Source organism: Dermacentor silvarum, chromosome 10 (genome assembly GCF_013339745.2).
Source record: "Dermacentor silvarum isolate Dsil-2018 chromosome 10, BIME_Dsil_1.4, whole genome shotgun sequence".
Lineage (NCBI taxonomy): Eukaryota > Metazoa > Arthropoda > Arachnida > Ixodida > Ixodidae > Dermacentor > Dermacentor silvarum.
In genome coordinates, this window is record NC_051163.1 from 99,261,598 (window position 1) to 99,267,597 (window position 6,000).

A 6,000-nucleotide genomic window follows, 5' to 3' on the forward strand; every position below is an offset into this window, starting at 1 on the left:
AAAGAATACATTCCATCATTTTAATCTGTAAGAATGATCTTACTGTATATTGTCACGTGGCAGTGCCGGTCAATAACACAGTAGAAAAACTGTGAATGGTGAAACTAACTCTTTATTGGGCGAACCTGTGCCCAGAAATATAGGCTGCACTCAAAGCACAACTATAGCTGCGAATACGGTTGGCGATCGTCGAAAATCTAATCTGCCGGTCAAGCGCATCGTCCTTTATACATGAGTCATCGAAGATTCCAGAGTAATCACTGGTGCCCGCGTGTCTTCCAGAAAGTACTGCAAAATCTTCGTCGCACATACAATCAAATTACACTAGCTTCGGTGGCAACAAACACGTACGAAACCATCGGTAACAGTCCACTAAGTTCCAATCATGCAAGCGCTTCTTGCGCGAAGGGATAACCTTAAGCTGTTATTGGGTGAAATGCAGTACCCGAGAAAAAGAAGAAATAAGTACATGTGTCAATATTAACACAGGTGTAGTACTACCGTGGCTGAAACCAGGCAAGGCCCCTGACCAAGACGCCCCAAGTTGCTAGCGAACTTGAATTTGCTAGTGCTCACGAAACATTTTATTACAGTACGTTATGCTACTCTAATAGGATCAACGATGAGCAAAGAACATTTTTGGTGGAGCACTTAAGTTCAAGCGCAACTTTTTGAAAGACACAAACTTCCAGGTGAGAGATAGAGGTGTTGTCGAGCGATTGTTTAACAGTACCGCACGAGCGTCGACTGGCCAACCGGCAAGCGCCTTGTAACGACGCAAAGCGACGAGATCAGCAAGAGTGGTGCATGCACACCAATTTCACTCGAAGCGCGAGTTTCGTCTGCTAGGCTCTTCCTACCAGCATGACACATCCCCTGGCAAGATTAATTCGGTGCAAGCTTCCCGGCTTATTGGAGGTAGCAGGCGCATGTGCCTCTGGCTTGTGTCTTTCGTTTTTCTTTTTGATCGCGTGCTGCTTTAGTGCGCACGCACATGAAAATAATGGGGGGGGGGGGGGGGGGAATGTGCAAAGCTGCAATGCAACTTTATCATGGGCGCAAGGAAGAGTAGCGCAAGAGGGGATTATCAACCATTTCTCCTGTCCTGCGCGCTATAGGCACCCTGCAATGCAGTTTGAAGAATAGGGCGCGCCATCTGGCGACCCCAGCAAGAAGCTTGAAGGCGTTCGCGCGCGTGGGCCTTTCTTCGCTGCCATTGCTTAGCGCGGGTACAGCGTGGTCTTTTTGAGCTTTTGCCTTTCGCGTCCGGAATACTTGCGCCTGTTTTCTGTAGTTTAAGATCCGATGGCGTCATCAGAACCGTGTGGTCGCACCCCTGTGAAGAAGAAAAGTGGGCGCAGGTACTGCTCTGTCAAAGACTGCCACAGTCGCGAAGGGACGCCAGGGGTGAGGCTGTACAGTTTTCCGTCAAAGCCTTGGGAGAAGTCACGAAGGCAAAAATGGATTATCGCCGTGCGATGAGTCAAGTAAGTGAATTCCTATTTGTAAACAGAAATCGATGCACGTTGCCAAAGCAGCCAAGGACGAGGTTCATTTTTCAGTTAGCAGCAATCGGGTAACAGTGAACGGGTAGTTTTTACGAGGCGGTCGCGTAATGTCACAGTTTATTGTTTGATCAATGTTTCACGGTTTGTAGGTTGATAATATTCTTGCATACTTTTGGTTTAAAATTACGGAAATTTTTCTGACGAAATAAATGACATGCAATACGATATTTGGAACTAGTTTGCGACGCACTGTTCTCTCCCGTCTTGTGGCATTTGTTTTTATTGCGATAGCAATTATATGGACACTCAAAAGCAGATTTCTGCCGTCGGCGTCGCCGTCGCCGTCGGCGTCGCCGTCGCCGTCGCCGTCGCCGTCGCCGTCGCCGTGAGGTTCCGTATGACGTCAATGGAGATGAAATCGTGGCCGCGCGCCGCCGAACGCTGTATGTGCGAGTGAAAGGGCGCGAGGGACGCGCTCTTTCACGGGGAGTGAACGCACGGCGGAGAACAAACGCGCGTTCTGCGCCGTGCTTCCTTAAGGGCTGCAGAAGTAGGCGTCTCTTTCCTCCTTTACAATCACCATATATGTAGAGCAAACGCGCCTTCTTCCGATGCGCGAGAGGCCGTGGGGGAGGGGGGGAAGGGGGAGGGAAGGGAGGCGACGTTTAGCTGCGGCACCAAGTGCCTATTTATATCAGAGGCTCCGGCAACAGTCACCAACGCCGCACGCATTTTGAGCGAACGCGGGCAAAATGCCGACGGCGTCGACAACAGTTCGGCGCGTTGCCGGTGCTGCTGCATGTCCAAGTTTATACAGCTGATAAAGCTAATATCATTACTCCGTATATCTCTCTACAAATTTGCTATCGCAATTGATGCTTCACCTTTCAGGTGAAACTGCGACAACTTTTTGAGAATGACAATGAAACTACTCGTAGCCGTGTTCATCGCAAGGAATGAGAAACTTCATGTTCACCGGAAGCCGCCCTCCGTTATGGTCGTGTTTTATTTTGTTTCGACGTTACATGATCTTCGCGGCGTTGTAGTGGTTGACGCCGGCGGACAAGAAACGCCATGGGTCCTGTGCTATCATGAGCGTTTCCTGTCCGCAGACCACTTTGCGCTGTTCATTAATGTTATTTATTCCTGGAATAAGGGACCCTACCACCTCGACTGCCAAGTCACTTCTTCAAATAAAGGTTCATTCATTCATTCATTTATTCATTCATTCATTCATTCATGTTGTATTAGTCCATAATCTACTGTACATTAAAATGACGAAAATTTGTTGCGGCACTCAAGCAGGGGAGAAAACAGTGTGTATTAAGTGTGTGAGGTTAGAAATACTTAGACAAATAATTTTTAAAGTGCAGCGTGTTGTCCAGCTGTTTTAATTATGAACCTTTCATTGATTGACACTGCTACACTTGTTGCATCAGATGGATGGTAATTACTCATGTTTTACTCATTTCAGTTTTGAGGACTCCTCTAGCTGGCAGCCTAATCGAGATTCGAGGGTGTGTTCCAAACATTTTGTGAATGGCGAGACAAGCACAATTGAAAGCCACCCAGGTTATGTACCAACAATATTCCCGACCGTGTACAAGAAGAGGTCCACTTCATCTACTGCTCAGCTGGCTAGATTTAATAGGTAAGCTTCTCTCTGATGTGCTACTTGGGCTCGTTTGCATCAAAAGCTGCGACTCTTCAATATGTTACATCTTTTCCCATTTAGCTTCGCCATAATGCGGTTGTCTCTACAAATAAATGTGAATGCATGCATGTAGATGTGCCCAAAATAAAATCCATGTGTGTTTATAAGAAGCAGTGACATCCAAGCTTCTGTTAAACGTGCAGGTGGAAGCAGCGGCACTCTGGGTCATCTGCATCACCAGCTACTCCTGCATCAGCTGATTCCCCTGGACCAGCTTCTCTCTACACAGCTGAGACAGAAGCCATTGGTACCAGCAGCCTTGCCACAGTTGATCTAGCTACTAGTACAGACCTGTTGTACGAGTGGAGCTCGACAGAGGGCTTGGATCTACTGTCCACTGCCGCTGCTGAGCTTTGCACTGCAGTAAAATCCGTGGTAAGCTCCTGAAAATTTTGGCAACTGAAGTTGAATGCCTGAAATTGTACAGCTAAATATGTTCTTCGCTCTTATACCATGCTCAGTTACGCCTCCTTGTGTAGCATAGGCAGCAAGTTAGCAGTGTTGTACTCTTATTGCTCATTCCCTTCTCATTTTTTCAGTGCAGCACTGGATGCACAATATGTGACAGCGTTTTTCTGGAGCGGCTAGTTTGAAATGTTTCTTTATCATCGATAAAGTTTTCTGTTATGACTTATAAAAATGAGGTTGCCACTGTAACCCAACATGGATGCATTTATTCTTTCTTACTGCAATTTTACGCAGGAAACACAAACTGAAGAAAGAAGCGTGTCAAGCAAGAATTTCTCGGTGTTCATGTGCTTCATTAGTGAGTCAGGGACATAAACTCAAGTGACACATCTTGAGACATGCGACAACAGTGTGCAACACAAGCCAGAGGTCAGTAGCAGGCATAGTGGCTCTGACCACAGAACCAGCTACTTCTCCGGCTACGACAGCATCGCTAAATCTGCAAATGCATTGCAAGACTTGTGCAGTGTCAGCAAAGAAGTGTTTGCAATGCTTCTGAGCATGCTTCCACCTTCAGAGCGAAAATGTGATGTCACTGCTGAGAATAGGCTTCTTTTGTTTCTTTTGAAGTTAAAGCTGGGAATCAGCTACTCATCACTGGCTACTCTCTTCTCGGTAAGCGAAACGTCGGCATCAAGGCATTTCAAGAGTGTTCTCAAAACGCTCGCCGTGGCAACTAAACAATGGATTTTTCGCCCCCCATCAAGAGTGACTCAGGCCACAATGCCAGACAGCTTTAAGGTGCATTATCCTAGTTGCACTATGATTATTGACTGCACAGAAATATGTACAGAGCAGCCACCAACTGTGCAACAAGAATGAGTCTTGTACTCAAATTACAAAGGCGCATATACGCTGAAGTTTTTAGTGGCTGTAACACCAGGAGGAATGATTTGTTTTTGTTCAAAAGCCTATGGTGGTAGACTGTCTGATGCCCACATTACAGTTGATTCTGGTTTCCTCGATCTTGTTCAACCTCGGGATACAGTTCTTGCCGATAAGGGATTTCCAGGCATCCAGACAGTTTTAGGAAACCAGAATGCTGTTCTTGTTATGCCTCCATTTCCCCATGCCTCTCAGTTTACGCCAGAGGAGGTTAAGGACACTTACAATATCGCTCAAGTGCGGATACATGTCGAACGAATGATTCAGAGGATTAAAATATATAATGTCTTGAACAACAAAGTACCAACTCAGCTTATCCCATGCATGACGGATGTCTTTCATGTCTGCTGTGTGCTAGCAAACCTCCAGCTCCCAATAATTAAGCGCAAAGAACAACAACAGTCATTTATCGTGTCTGCATCATGAACAATCGACTTTGCCTCACTCTGGATTACACAAAATGAAATGAACAGTTGATGGGGGAGCATCAGTGCGCTAGCCACCATTTCGATAATAGAACTTGTCTTCGTCTAGGCTGGCCGGGGGTTTCGACAAGTGCTCTTGGCGAAACATTAGCTAGTGGACTGACGCCTTCATAGCTTTCTTATTTTGCTCTGTGTTGCCAAGGGTCTCATCTGCCATGGATACTCACTTTGCATTATTTGTTCGAGCTATTTGCATTTTATTGTTTCGAAATTGGACGTGGTCTTTGAGAAACACCGTAATGGTGGGCTCCGGATTAGTTCTTATTTCATTGCGGTTCTTTACAGTGCACTGATATCGCCGAGCACACAGGCGTTGACCAATTTTTGCACACTGTTGGTGCCATTTCCATGCAGCTTAGGTCATATATGATGTTCCATTAACAAACTTCTGTCTCGTGCTGCATTGTGTCACTTACTTGAGCTTGAAATAGGTGAGCCGAGCATGTTCTGAAGCGTTGAAAATAGATGTGTGATGCTGTACAGTGGAAAAAGAGCCTGTTTTTGTTTTTTGTGTGTATAAACTTAAGGGACTGGGTTGAGCTGTTTGAAGTAGAGAAGAAAAAAAAGGTAGTGTACTGGGAACATTTGTGAGTTCTGCGTAGTCACCTGCCTTTACTTGTCAGTGAATTTTGTGTACATGTGACTTACTCTTATTTTTTCCACTTTTATATTATGCAATCCTGTTTTGCATGATATTTTTGGTATTTGATGTCATTGCCATTATGCACTTATGTTTTGAAGTCTGTCATATTGCCTCCGAATGTGATTGCATTTCAACCTGCTTTGGATGCGCTCTAGTTTTAGTTCAGAATAATAACTGTTCCAGCAAGCAGCAGCTTATTGTTTAGCTTCATCGTCGTCATCATCATCATCAGTCTATTTTTATGTCCACTGCAGGACGAAGGCCCTGTGACCTCCAATTACCCCTGTTTTGCGCTAG

At 45.6% G+C, this 6,000-nt stretch overlaps 1 pseudogene; it reads left to right on the forward strand.

The window, feature by feature from the left end:
- Positions 1–1,305: 1,305 nt before the first annotated feature.
- On the forward strand, positions 1,306–5,395 carry LOC119431710 (uncharacterized; annotated as a pseudogene).
- Positions 5,396–6,000: the final 605 nt, after the last annotated feature.